General features: G+C 38.8%; 1 pseudogene; it reads left to right on the top strand.

Annotated features, from left to right (window-relative positions):
• LOC102815012 overlaps window positions 1–14,796 on the top strand; it is a 51,187-nt pseudogene extending 36,391 nt beyond the window's left edge.
• The last annotated feature ends 822 nt before the right edge of the window (window positions 14,797–15,618 follow it).

Below are 15,618 nucleotides of genomic sequence, written 5' to 3'. Positions count from 1 at the left end.
GAACAGTCGCTGGAGAAGGATGTCATGCTGGGTAAGGTGGAGAGTCAGAGAAAAAGAGGAAGACTCCCAATGAAATGGGTCAGCCAGGTGGCATCATTGATGGCGTCAAGTGTGGCGGCGGTAGAGAGGTTGGCCCAGGATCGGACATTGTTTTGTTCTGCTGTGCATGGGGTCACTATGAGTCGATTCTGACTCGATGGCACCTGACAACAACAGCAACATAATGAGACTTGAAACTACCAGCTGTTCCACAAGAGAAAGATGAGGCTTTCTGGTCCCGTAAAGACTTACAGCCTCAGAAACCCTGTACAAGGTCGCTATGAGTCGGAACTGACTCCATGACACATACCAACAACAACCAACAATAAGGAGACTAAGACAAGTGTATTACTAAAAGAACTTGTTTTCACAGATTCATGTTTAAACACATTTTGTTTACAAAAAGCCTGTGCATGGTGGAACCCTGACAGCAAACTTTTACATTGTTGTTGTTAAGTGCCATCAAAGTGGTTCTGACCCATAGTGACCCCGTGTAGAGTTTCCTAGGAGCTGCTGATGAGTTAAAACTGCCAACCTTGAGGCTCAAATTGATCTTCTGATCCAGTGCATTATCCTGCAATATCACACTAGGACTCCATTTATGTACATATGTGTAAATAGGTGTGTGTTTACTCAGAAAAAAATTGGCAACAAATTAATTCTGGAAATTGATCCTACTATTATTTTTTAATGTAAAAATTTGCTTAAGAAACTACTTATTGAAATAGACTTCTATGTTTATTACAAAAGGGCTTCTAAATTTTTGAGAAAAAAAAATCCCATAATTTTATATTCCATTTTCCCATATACTTTTGAAACACTTTCATGTACTTGTCATCACTGTTGCTAACATCTGAACACTTCTCACTCTGGAAATTCAAACTCAGGATAAACAAATATGTGTCTGTGTAGAACTAAACTCCGTAACATTTTTAAAGGATTATTATTCTGGAGGTTTTTTTTTTCTGAGACCTTTTTTTCAGACCTTTTTTTCTGAGGCATCTGTGGAGAAATGCAACAGATGGTTTGTGGCCTAGTGCCTTAGCTATTTAGAGCACTAGGGAATCACTGAAAGAAGTAATTATGTGCCATTTATATTATTGACAACATTAATGGTATTAATTCATTCACATATGTCTCTTACCATATTACAGCTAAAGAAACTGATGATAGATAAAATAATATGCCCATTGCAATTCAGCAGCTACTATTATTTCATTAGTGGCTGAATTACAATGGACATATTATTATGAAATACTCCACCATTCATCTGTCTATTTGTCATATTGCAGTGGCTTGCATATTGCTGTAATGCTGGAAACTATGCCTCTGGTATTTTAAATACCAGCAATGTCATCCTTGGTGGAGAAGATTCAGCTATCTTCTAGACAAATAGAAATTAGGAAAAAGGAGAGAAGGACAATTTCCAATTATTGTGTGTGGTGTTGTGGGCTAATGCGTCAGACTGCAAAGTCATTTGAACTGCAAGGTCAGTAATTCAAGCTTACCAGTTGCTCCTGGGAAACCCTATACAGAGTTGCTATAGGTCAGAATTGGCTCGACGGCACTTAACAACAGGTTACTGTAAACCTTATGAATAGAAGCAGAACATTGCCAGATGTAGTATGGAAATCGTCAAACAATATCATTACTATCATAGGCAAGTAAAATTGTGCTGAAGAAAATTAAAAAATGGCCGCAACAATACATCGACAGAGAACTGCCAGATATTCAAGTCAGCTTCAGAAGAGGACGTGGAACCAGAGACAGAATTGCTGGCATCAGATGGGTCTTGACTGAAAGCAAAGAATACTAGAAAGGTGTTTCCTTGTGTCTTATTAATTATGCAAAGACTTTTGACTGTGTGCATCATGACAAATTATGGACAATATTTTGAATAAATGGTATTCCAGAACACTTAATTGTGTTCATGAAGAAACTATACATAGACTAAGAGACAGTTGTTAAACAGAACAAGGTGATATTAATAATGGGCTAAATAAAAATTATACAAAAAGTATTAAAAGAAGATGGAAGAAATACACAGAGTCATTGTACCAAAAGGAAATGGTTAATGTTCAACCATTTCAAGAGGTACTATATGAACTAGAGCCAATGATAATGAAGGAAGAAGTCCAAAGTTCACTGAAGGCACTGGCGAAGAACAAGATTCCAGGAATTGATAGAATACAAATTAAAATCTTTCAAGAAACTGAAGTAGTCCTGGAAGGACTCACTCATCTATGCTAGAAAGTTGGAAGACAGCTACCTGGCCGAACGACTGGAAGAGACCCATATCTGTGCCCATTTCAAAGAAAAGTGTCACAACAAAATTCAGAAATCATTAGACAATATCACTAATGTAGCATGCAAATAAAATTTTGGTAAATATAATTCAAAAACAGCTGCAAAAGCAGATTGACAAGAAATTACCAGAGGTTCAAGGCAGAGTCAGACAAGAACATAGAATGAAGATCATCATTACTAACATCTGATGGATCTTGGTTGAAAGCAGAGAATACTAGAAAGATGTTTATCTGTGCTTTATTAACATGCAAATGCTTTGATTGTATACAACATGACAATTTATGCAGGTACCTGAAACTGACTTATTCATTAAGTGTTGCACATAAGAATTAATGAGTCACATGAAGGTTTAAAAGAGATAGCACTAAGATAAATAAGAGAATGCTCCTTGGAGGCCAGGAGAGCCAAACTTCATCTCTCATACTTTGGACATATTGTCAGGAGGACCAGTCACTGGAGAAGGATATCATGCTTGGTAAGGTGGAGAGTCAGAAAGAGAGGAGCACCCCCAGTAAGATGGATTAGCAAAGAGGGAGCATCAGTGGGCTCAAGTGTGGCAACAACTGTTAGGTTGGCCCAGGACTGGGCAGTGTTTCTTTCTGTTGTGCTTAGGGTCACTATGAGTCTGTACTAATTCAATGGCACCTAACAACAACAACTTAATGAACAAAACAGTGCTTTTATGCACTATGATAGTCCAAATCTATTTTTAGGAATATTTTCCAGCCTACAAATTAAATGTTATTTATGAAAATCAGGCAACTCAGTCTTGAAGGAGATATCAACAAACAAAATCTAACTGTGACTTATCACTACACGTCTCATATTCCCCTGGGTCAGAATTGGTGAGCTATTATACTATGTTATTTTACTATGTTTTTAAGTGCTGTCAAGTCAGTCCCTACCCATAGTGACTCAGCATAGGGTTTCTGAGGAATGACTGGTGAATTTGAACTGTTGATGTTTGCAGTCTAGCACATTAACCCACAGCACCATACCAGGATTCCTATTATACTATATTCCTCAATTATTGAATATCTTATTATTTGCCATTTAGCATTTATGACTGTTGTAAAAAATTATTATTTCACTACTTTGACATTAATTTGGGTGTCCTCTTAGTGACCAGCTCTCAGCCTACAAAGTCACCAAAGTCAATCAAATCTGTCAGGCTTACAGATCCAGAAGATCTCTTAACAATCCCATATCCACCACCTAATCAGGTAATGCAACTCTTTCAACAAAAGAGGTGACCAATGCAGATTTTGACAAGGTTCTTTTGAACAAGACCCACAAAGTGCCAGAAGGCCTCAAGTAGTGACAAGCAGTGACAAACATATATCACAGCACCACATAATTCATAATTTTTGTATTAACATGTTTTTGTTAATTTTTAACTGTGTTCAAATTCAGCCCAGCAATCAGAAGAAATACTTAAAAAATGAATTCAATATGCCATAAAAACAGGAGCAACAGATAAATACAAGGTAGATACATGTGGCTAGACAGTGCATTATTGTTGCTGTGCCGTCAATTTGGTTCCAACTCATAGGGACTGTGTATAAGGGTTACTGAGACTGTAAATCTGTAAAGAAATAGAAAGCCTTGTCTTTCTCCTTTGGAGTCATTGGTGGATTCAAACCATGGACCTTGAGGTTAGCAACCACCCCATGTAACCCACTAAGCCACCGGGGCTCAGAATCATGAGAAGCAATCGAATGTATTGGAATATATAAATTGAAGTTCTTTGCAGAAATTTGGGGTAGATAGTAAATAACACTTGAAGATCAAGCTTTGTGCATATTACCTTTACAAGTCTGGAAAAAGAATATAAACCAGAAAATCACACTGAAATGGAGGCATAAAAAAGGTGGGAAGAAAATTAGAAGGAAGTTGTTACCTAGTGACAAAAGTGAAGAAAGATTTCAAAGACAAAAAAGTTTCAAACAAATGAAATCCAAGTTGACCATTAGATTTAGCATCGTGGGTATATTTTATTGTAAAAACTAATATTTTTTCTAGCTAACAATGTTATTTTTGTTGTTAAATGCTGTTGAGTTGATTCTGATTCAGAGGTACCATGTATAGGTTTTCTGAGAAGACATTAGTGGGTTTGAATCCCCATCCTAGAAGTTAACAAGGCAGTGCATATTTCCCAGTCCTATGTTAATAGTATTTCCTTTACATTTTGGTAATATTTAGAGTGAAAACTTTTATAATAAAAATACGTTCAGTGGAATCCCATTTATATTTATCATGAAGTATGTTTCCATAGACAACACCAGTGGTAACTAGAATATCCATATGATACAAATTTATGTTTCAAAAGAACTGCCAAGACGAAGATGACTTAAATGGCCAAGACTAATCTTAGAGGAAGAAAGCTGTAGGGAGGAGAATGGTATTATGGAGATTTGCCACATCCCAGTTCCTCCCAATGATTCTTGTTATATTTATAACATTTGTCACTTTGTTGTCCTTTGGTGACTTTTATATTGCTATAATGCTAGAAGCTATGCAACAAGGCCATCCATCATAGACTGGTTCCAACAGAGCATCCAGACTGAAAAAGAATAGGAAGAAAGAGAGACAAAATAGCCATAATAAAAGATTAATCAATCAAAAACATTATATATAGCAATGGACTATTCTCTGATATAGTGCCCCTCAGATTGGAAGGCACTCAAAATATTGCCTCCTCGAAGTAAAATTGACCTAACTGACATGGATGCAACTAAGGTTTCAGAACCTAATTTTGCTGAATGGGTACAATGAGAAAAAACAGCTGCAAACATACATTAATAATCATAAAGTAGGATTGTAAAATATGAATCTAGAAAAATTGGTGGGACTGGTTGTGCATTGTTGAGTTGTTTCTAACACATACCATCCCTGCAGAGGGTTTCTAAGGCTATAAATCTTTATAGGAGCAGAAAGCCTCATTCATCTCCCATGGAGCAGCTGGTGGATTCTAACCATTTGCCTTGCAGAAAACAGTCTAACACATATCCACTATGACACCAACACTCATTGATAGGAAAATTAGGAATAAAAAAATGAAGAGAACAAACAAGATGGCAGAGAGGGTGGAAGTGCAGTGAGGATCTCCATCAGCAACAACACAGAATACCAGACTAAGCAGGCTCAGGTGAGGGTGCCAGTACTCTGAACCACATATAAAGTGATATTTAGAAGGTTGGAAAGCTTACAGCTAGGGGAATTGGTAGCAGAAGCAAGAAATCCATTGCTGTCTAATTCAAGATGCTCAGCTTCTCCCAGAGCCACCATCTTAGTCAAGATCAAGTGGGGGAAGGATCAGAGCAGCCACGGACGCTTGACAGAACCACGGAGATAAAGGTGTGGATATTCTTTCTTTTTTTGTTTTTTTATATCTGTTCATTGGTCTCTTGCTGTCAGCTCACTTCCATTCTGGTGACTAGAGGGGGTGCTTCAGTGAGTGAACCCCTCCCTCTGGAAGGTTCTACTATGCATGCACACAGAGCTCTTCGAAATTTAAAGTGACAGTTTCCACTTAAAACCAAATGGCGGCGCAAAACGGCCACAGCTGGCTCTGAACTGTTTATCACTAGGAAAAAGGCCTGAATAGGAATTGTGGAGTGGGACAGGCAAACAAAAAAGGAAATAGGCTGAAAATTAAATTCTGAGTTACATCACAACAACCAACACTGCATCTTGAAATTTCTGAGGAGGAAGAGTGAAAAGGGAAGCCCATCTCCTGATCATATCTACCTGAAAGCAATCAGAAAGCATAAAAAATACCAAAATACACACCCATCTAAGTATTAAAGCCACAAATAACTCCTGAATATGCCCCTAAACAGAAGCAGAATGTCCAGAAATGAGATAAAGTGACTGAGGCAAATGAGCTGGAAGTAGACCTATACTCCATACTGGAAGATGGGCAGGCTTTGGAAATGCCTAAGAAGAAATTCAGAAAAATGATTACAAAATATATCAAAACACTAGACAATGGAGTTGAGAAAAATAAGGAAGAAGTCAGGAAAGTGCTACAGGAACAATCAAATAACATAGATACAGCATTGGAAACAACTCAATACCTACAGAAAGAGTTCCAAACAATTAATAATAGAAAATCAGAAATGTACAATACACTGAAAGGGCAAAGGAGTAAAATAGAAAGGATGGAAATCAGAACTAGTGAGCTAGAAAATAAATCTCTCAACACAATAGAAGAGAAAACACACACACAAAAAGGGTAAAACAATCTGAAGAAGGCCTAAGATTGAAGAGAAATAACTTAAAAATTATCACTATTCTGGAACAGGAAGACTCACATAAGTACACAGAGGAGATAGTTGACAAGCTTCTGGAAGAAAATTTCCCTAACATCATGAAAAATGAAAAGATAAGCATCCAAGAAGTTCAACGAACCCCAGGAAGGATAGACCCAAAAGACAATCATCAAGACATATAATAATCAAGCTCTTCAAAATCAAAGATAAAGATAGAGTCCTGAAAGCAGTTGGGAAAAGAGAAGTATAACATACAAGGGCAAGTAAGTCAGATTAAGCTTGGATTTCTCAACAGAAATCATGCAAACAAGAAGGTAATGAGGAGACTTATATAAAACCCTGAAATAAAAAAAGATGCCAACAAAGAATCCTCTACCCAGCAAAGTTATCAATCAAATACGATGGTGTAATCAAAACATTCCAAAATAAACAGAAGCTAAGGGATTTTTCCAAAGCCAACACTGCTATGAAAAACATCCTAAAGGAAGTTCTGTGGACTAAGAACCAACAAGAACAGAAAACCAGAGAAAGCCATAAGAGGCAGTATCACCCTGAACTCAATTGACAAATGAAAGAGTCAAGAACAGAAAAAAAATATATAAGAATAGAAGATCTCAGAGGTGATTCTATGATCAAAACAATTGCAATATGAAAGAAGGTAAACACAGAGGAACAGAGATCCAGGTGGTGAGAAGGTCAGGTAGATTACATGATAAAATAGACTGTCTTAAATGGAGGGAAGAGTTAATGGAATATAAGGTGACCACAACAGTGGGGTTGGGACAGGGGTTCAGTTTGGGTGTTGGGGAGGGCAATACAAGAAGGAGGAGGAGGCAGAAGAACAAGAGAGATAGGGGAACACTGAGACAGGTTTGCATAGGCTAAGTGGGACAGAGGTAAATAATGATGCATACTCTACCTTGGGACAAAAGGGCTCTGTGATACAGGGATCTAAGCATAGCTTGGTGGTGGCTGTGTGCAGTGGAGTCGGTTCTGACTCATAGCGACCCTGTACAGGGTTTCTGAGGCTGTAAATCTTTAGATGAGCAGAACGCCCCATCTTTCCCCCACGGAACAACTGGTAGTTTCGAACTGCTGACCTTGCGGTTCACAGCCCGATTCATAACCACTATGCTACCAGAGCTCCTTAGGCATAGCTTGAAGAGGGGAAATAATCCTAAAATGCTTGACTGTCTTATGAATATTGGTCTTGCTTGCCTACTATTGTAAAACAAACACTTGAGTAGGATAGAAAGGAATGTTGGGAAACATGATTAGAGAAAACTTGTAAGCCAGTCTTCAGCCTATAACTGATTGGAATACCTAAAAGGGGTTCTAGAACTTGCTCAGTGAATTAGGCTTCTTGCAAAGCCTTTGAAAGTATAGGACCTTAGGTGGAATCCTGATTCCCATCCAGAAACTTCTGAGGTGAGACATTTCCACTTGCAAAGACAAGCAGAACAGAATGGAACAGATAGAGTGACAGAAGATGCATTTTCAAAGAAAGGTTATCAGAAAAAAAAAATGTCAGAAGACTGACTAATACAAGAATAAGCAGGCTATTAGCCAGGAAGCCATCAATGCAAACAATCAAGTTTCTTCTGGACTAACTCCCCTCTCAGATTGAAACTCAAAGGAACACACACACACAGCCATAAAGCAAATGGAAAGGTGAGGAGGTACAAGAGCTGAACAGAAAATTTCAAAGATCAGCTCCAGAAGATAAAGCCAAATATTACAGCAAAATGTGCAAAGATCCAGAGTCAGAAAACCAGAAAGGAAGAACACACTCAGCATTTCTCAAGCTGTGGGAACTGAAGAAATAATTCAAGTCTCAACTTTCATTATTGAAGGATTCTCTGGCAAATTATTGAATGATGCAGAATGCATCAAGAGAAGATGGAAGGAATACACAAAGTCACTGTACCAAAGGGAAATGGATAATGTTCAACCATTTCAAGAGGTAACATATGATCAAGAGCCAATGATACTTAGGGAGGAAGTCCAAAAAGCATTGAAGGAATTGGCAAAGAACAAGACACCAGGAATTAATGGAATAAAAATTGAAATCTTTCAAGAAAGTGAGGTGGCACAGGAAGCATTCACTCATCTCCACCAAGAAATTTGGAAGACAACTATCTGGCCAACTGATTGGAAGATATCTGTATCTGTGCCCATTCCAAAGAGAGGTGACCCAATGGAATGCAGAAATCATTGGACAATCGCTTTGATATCACATGCAAGTAAGGTTTACTAAAGGTAATAAAGAAACAGCTGCAGATCATTTCCAGAGATTCAAGCTGGATTCAGAAGAGGCTGTGGATCGAGGGATATCATTGCTGATGTCCGATGGATCTTGGCTGAAAGCAGAGAGTATCAGAAAGATGTTTACTTGTGCTTTATTGACTATGCAAAGGCTTTCAGTTGTGTGGATCATGTCAAGCTATGGACAATATTGTGAAGTATGAGTATTCCAGAACACTTAATTATGCTCATGAAAAATCTGTACCTTGACCAAGAGGCAGTTGTTTGAATAGAACATGGGAATGGCCTAAAATTAAGAAAGGTGTGCAACAAGGTTGTATTCTTTCACCATACTTATTCAATCTGTATGTTGAGCAAATAATATGAGAAGCTGGGTTAAATTAAGCAAAACGTGACATCAGGATTGGAGGAAGACTCATTACCAACCTGTGATATGCAGATGATACAACCTTGCTTGCTGAAAGTGAAGCCTTTGGTATCGATTATATTTCAGTGTCAAGAAAACAAAAATCCTCACCACTGGACCAATAAACAACAATCGTATCAACAGAGAAAAGATTGAAGTTGTCAAGTACTTCATTCTTCTTGGATCAACTATCAACATTCATGGAAGCAGCAGTCAAGAAATCAAACAACATATTGTCTTATGCAAATCTGCTGCACAAGAATTTTTTAAAGTGTTGAAGAGCAAAGATATCAGCTTGAAGACTAAGATGCTCCAGTCTTAAGCCATGGTATTTTCAATAGCCTCATATTCATGTAAAAGCATTTGAGTAAGTAAAGTAAATAAGGAAAACCTTAGAAGAATTGATGAATTTGTGTTACAATGTTGGAGGAGAATATTGAAAGCGTCATGGGCTGCCAAAAGAACCAACAGATCCGTGTTGGAGGAAGTGCAGCCAGAGTGCTCCTTGGAGGCCAGGATGGCCAAACTTCCTCTCTCTTACTCTAGATATATTGTCAGAAGGGACCAGTCACTGGAGAAAGATATTATGTTTGGTAAGGTGGAGGGTCAGAGAAAAAAAGGAAGACCCCCAAAGAGATGGATTGACCAAGTAGCAGCATTGATGTACTCAAGCGTCATAACAATAGTCATGTTGGTCCAGGATTGGGCAGTCTTTCATTCTGCTGTGCAAAAGGTCACTATGAGTCGGTACCTACTTGATGTCACCTAACAACAATAACAGAAAACATTGGTCTACTGGTGCATGGAAGAGGGGGGAAGGCAACAATGAAGAAATGGGCTGAGATTAACTATAGTTCATCGACTCCCTTTTACCTGGAGATGAGAGAGTGAAGAGGAAGGACTGGTTGGTCCAAAGTGTGGTGAGACCTGTGGCCACTTGAGCCCATGGACAAGGACATAGGAACACAGGACTAGAGCTGAAAGTGAAGTATCAGCTCATATGACGTGAGGGGAGATGCTCAAGAATGCCCAAACTTGCAGACATTACCCAGTTGACCTAGCGTCAATGGCTTGATAACAAGAACTCAACTAGCGGAAGATTAAAAAAATATATTTTTTTTATTTTTGGATAAAGGATGCAAGGGTAAATTGCTACAATTTGATGAACCTGATCTATACTCATGGAGGTAGTAACTTTAAATATCAACAGAGAGTGAAGGAGTCTTCACATCAAGTATCAGTGGTATCCCCGCTGTACACAGGGTAGATAGGGATGGGCACCTTACACACTGGCAACCTAAAATGAGGGGCCATAAAGGCATGAAGTGACTGAGTTTTTCAAGAGGGCGTTTAGTTTAAGAATATGGAGGGGAAGTAAGAGTCCCCACTGAATAGTTTTCATCTTGTCTAGATGGGCCTTGTGAAAAGATATAGGGATAAGGTTCATATGATTCATCAGTGAATAATTGTTATCATGACTAATTGCAACTGTCATAATTGTAAGGGTAGAAATTTTGTAATAAAAACAGGAGTGGTTGATCTTACAGTCCAGAAACAGGACTCTAGGAACATCAAGGGAGAAGAGTACAAGCTGAATGTAGGAACTTATATAGAGAAGCAACGATGCCAGAGACAGAGGCTGAGATGGGGTCATGGAGAGGGGGAGTAGCTGAGGACTCTAGATTCATGGGAAGAGAGGGACTAAGAGCTGGTGACCAGGAGTCAGACTTGCAGAATGTGCCCTTTGAGGTGTAAATTATTATATATGCCTCAGGTTGTTTATTTTTATTTTTATTTTTAAGAAAGCTAAAGTGGATAGAGAGAAATGCTGTTAACTGATGGTACATGAAAGGGATTTTAATCATTGTAATAAAACAAGGTGTATGGTTTGTTGAATGTAAAACTGATGATCTGCCCTGTAAACTTTCACTCAATCCACAATAAAAACCTTACAAAATAAACAAAAATCCCTTAAACAATCAATAAATAAGGAGGATTCAGATGCAGACAGTGCAGACTGACGGCCCAAGCGTTGTTGACCGTCCAAACCATAGGCTCTGAGGATCAGACTCTAGCTACCTAGTAGACATAGCAAACTGTCCCTCATCTGATTATTCAGTAATGCTTGTTAGTAATCTCATACATGAGCCCTGGATATCCACAGACAAATGTAAAAACCTTCCCTAAAAGCCGAGACTGCAAATTCCAAAAAGGCAAGTGCCCCCCCCCCACCCCCCATCCCAAAAAAAAAGCTAAAGAGGATAGAGAGAAACACTGTTAACTGATGATATATGGAGGGGATAATAATCAATGTGATGAAACAAGCTATATGAATGGTTGAATGTGAAGCTGATGATGTGCCCTGTAAACTTTCACTCAATCCAAAATAAAAACATTTAATTAGAAACTAATAATAATAATAATAATAATAAACAAAAAGAAAGAAAGAAATACAATGTATAAAGATCAATATCCTAGATATTAGTGAACTGAAAATGGACTGATAATGTTCATTTTGAATCAGATAATCACAATGCCAGAATTTTAAATTAAGGAGAAATATTATTTTTGATGATGAATGTAATGCTATTTCAAGATTGATCTTGAGCCCCGCTGGGGTGGCTGGGGCTGACTTCGCTGCATAGGGCGTGTTGTCAGCGTCAGCTGCTTGCCCATTCCCCAGGTCAGTGTGTCAGAGGCTAGTCATGATGTAGTCCCCAGTGCCTTGCACCGCCATCTGAACCTCCTGCGATGGTGAGCGCAGTTCAGGGGACATCATACCCACCTGTATATGCTACTGATGGTCTACTTTGTGTCCTCGTTACAAACTCCTGGTGGACAACATATTGCCTGAAGATCCAAAAGATATCCTTGTTAAAGCTCACATGGAGAAATTGACATTCTAGGCAATATCTGCTCCTGAGTAACTGGATCGAATTGGTTCTTAGCTGACAGAACAGTTGAGCAGGGATCTTGTGAGGCATGGTTCTGGCTAAGTTTTTATTGCTATGGAGGCTCTGGACCAACTTCTCATGGCTTGTCATTCTCGAAGCATCAAGCCATTTGTGGAGAGCTTTCTTCACAGAGTGGCAAAGCTGGAATCAGGGGAATCAAAACTTCAAGTTCTGGGAACAAATACTTTTGTCAAATTTGCAAATATCAAAAAAGACACACCCTCTTATTACAGGCATTATGACTTTTGTGTCTCGTGCTTCAGTATCATGTGCCATTCCTGCTATGATGGTGGTGGTGGTTATGTGCCTTGGAGTTGGTTCCGACTTATGGAGACCCTGTACAGGGTTTCCGAGGCTGTAAATCTTTATGGGAACAGAAAGCCTCATCTTTCTCCCATGGAACAGCTGGTAGTTTCGAACTGCTGACCTTGCGTTTGCAGCCTTATTCCTAACCGATATGCTACCAGAGCTCCTTTCATTGTGACCCAGAAATATGAACTGAAATCCAAATTGCTGGAATAATGGGCATTCAAGGAGTAGTTCTTAAAGCAGTTAATTATGAACTTTGGACTACAATTTGGGAACCGAAGCTTATGGATAAGATTGTCCCGTCCCTGCTATTTAACATGCAAAAAACAGAAGAGGTGGACTGTTAACTAGGCCCTCCTTCTTCTCCTTTCACAGCTGACAAAGGGAATACCCGGCTGTGCTGGTGGAAAACTGCTTCTGAAAACTGCTGGTTGGAGCAACTTTTGGGAATATGAATAATGCTGTTATACCTGTCTTTGTGCGTTTAGATTATTACAAACTCTGGGATGCCAATGAATTTGCTGTTCACTGCTTTAAGATTATAAAGCATTCCATCCAGGCTCAGTATTATCACCAAGTGATCCAGGAGATTCTAGGGCACCATGATGCTTGTAAAAAAGATGTTCTGTGGGTTTGAGCAGGCATTATTCAGGTTCTGCTCGAGGCTGTAGCTATTGCTGCTAAATGTTCCTTAGGCCCCTCAGGGCTGGAAGTCTTCAACACCTTACTGAAGCACTTGCATCTCAGTGTGGAATTTGAAGCTATTGATGCACTGGGGTACTCTGTCAGCAGCATCAGTTTAACAACAGGTTTCAAAGACAGATATGATAAGATTGTACAGAATGCTATCATTCTGAACAATTGGATTTTTTGGAAGTAAACTACCAGACTACCAGAGGTCAGAGATCATGATGCTTATTATAGGGAAAGTATCTGCCTTTGGAACAACCACCCACAGTTTGGATATTAGTCAACTACGGGATCTGGGAAGCAGGCGGATTCAAATAATGTTGTGATCTTTACTTATAGTCACCTCTGGATACAAAGCCAGTGTCCTTTCTGGACTCCTTGTTATTGGTGTCTCTCATGGAGGACTAGTTACTGAGGCAATTGGTCTTGGAGGTCTTGCACAATATCATGGATTGTCATAATAACAGGGCAAAGCTTCATGGGATGAGAATAATATCAGATACAGCTGACCTAAAGATAAAATGAGAAAAGTCTGTAGTCAAGACACAACTTTTATGTAAAAGCATGGGCAAGAAGTATGTCTTTTGGGCTGTAAAGAGGAGACAGTGTTCAGAAAAACTATGAGCTACTTAATACTCCTCTCACCCTCATAGCTATTGTACTCACCAATGAAGATGTGGTTACTGATCTCACTCGCTTAGTCATTGCTTTACATGATAGTGTGATCATCAATGAGGACAATTTGTTGATGTTCCATCACTGTGGGATCATGGCGCTGGTTACAGTGTACCTCAACTTCATCGGTCAGATGATAGCTGTCCCTGCATTTTGCCAGAATGTCAGCAAGGTTACTGAAAATCACACTATAGAAACCTCTTATTTTCTATCAGACTATAGTTTTAGAGATAAATGCATGCTTCCAAAGCTTTCAGAGAAGCATGATGAAACTTTGGATTTTCTGACCAATAAGACTGTGGAATCACTTGGTGGAAACAGATACAGTGGTGATAAGTTGTCAGTTCCTTAGATAACACAAGTAAAAGATGAAGATCAGATTTCTAGAAGATAAAGCAATGTGTATCCTGTATCCATCCAGGTGAACATTTTACCCAACAACTCTCATTCAGCTGATGTGGTTAGTAACATTTAAGAAGTCACCTTTGAAGCACTGAAGAAAGCAACTGATATCAATGGAATGGAAGAACAGAAAAAGGAAAAGGAGCATCTTGCAATAGAAAAATTCCAGAAAGCACGTTTTGAAGAGATGGCAGCACAATGTGAATCTAAAGCAAATTTGCTTCATGATAGACTTGCTCAAATATTGGAGCTCACCATACATCATCTTCCAAGCCCATCAGAAACACTGACAACTACTTTGGAACATGCTCAGTACTAGTTTGTCCAAGTATAAGAGATGAAGTTTCCAGACCTCTGTGTGTATTTAGTGGCTCCTGAGGACCAAGCTAAGTCTCCAGGGCTTAATTTATGCATATTAATTAACATGCTTCTTAACAATAATGATGAGACTTATCTAAACAAAGACTTGGTATAACATAAATTTCGGAATATGTTATTTAGAGTATTTCTAAAGCTAGCGTTAGATCATGTTCATCTCTTAAGATATTTCAGTTGGCCTTTAAAGTGGAACATATGTTGGTGTCATATTATTCCACTGGAAAACTATTTAAAAATTTTTCACATATGTAATTTTTTTTTTTTAAATTTTAAATAAGCCTCATAAGATTAAAAGTGTATGACATTACTACTGTATTTTATGGAACAAGGGATATCATTGCTGATGTCAGATGGACCTTGGCTGAAAATAGAATACCAAAACGATGTTTGCTGTTGTTGTTGTTAGGTGCCATGGAGTTGGTACCGACTCATAGCGACTCTATCCACAAGAGAACGAAACACTGCCCATTTCTGGGCCAACCTCACGCTTGTTACCATGCTTAAGCCCATCTCGCTGGAGGTCTTCCTCCACCCTACCAAACATAACATCCTTCTCCAGTGACTGATCCCTCCTGAAAATATGTCCTTTTTAAAGTTTTGAAGAGCAAAGATGTCAGCTTGAGGACTAAGGTGCACCTGACCCAAACCATGATATTTTCAATAACTTCATATGCATGGGAAAGCTGGACAGTGAATAAGGAAGAATGTTGAAGAATTGGTGCATTTAAGTTATGGTGTTTGAAGAGAATATTGAAAGTACCATGGGCTGCCAATAGAACAAACAAATCTGTATTGGAAGTGGTACAGCCAGAGTGATCCTTGGAGGCCAGGATGGCCAAACTTCATCTCTCATCCTGTGTACATATTTTCAGGAGGAACCAGTCACTGGAGAAGGATATTATGTTTGATAAGCTGGAGG

Source organism: Chrysochloris asiatica, unplaced genomic scaffold (genome assembly GCF_000296735.1).
Source record: "Chrysochloris asiatica unplaced genomic scaffold, ChrAsi1.0 scaffold00145, whole genome shotgun sequence".
NCBI lineage: Eukaryota > Metazoa > Chordata > Mammalia > Afrosoricida > Chrysochloridae > Chrysochloris > Chrysochloris asiatica.
Note: the sequence above shows the minus strand (reverse complement) of the source record. Positions and strands in the feature narration are given on the sequence as shown.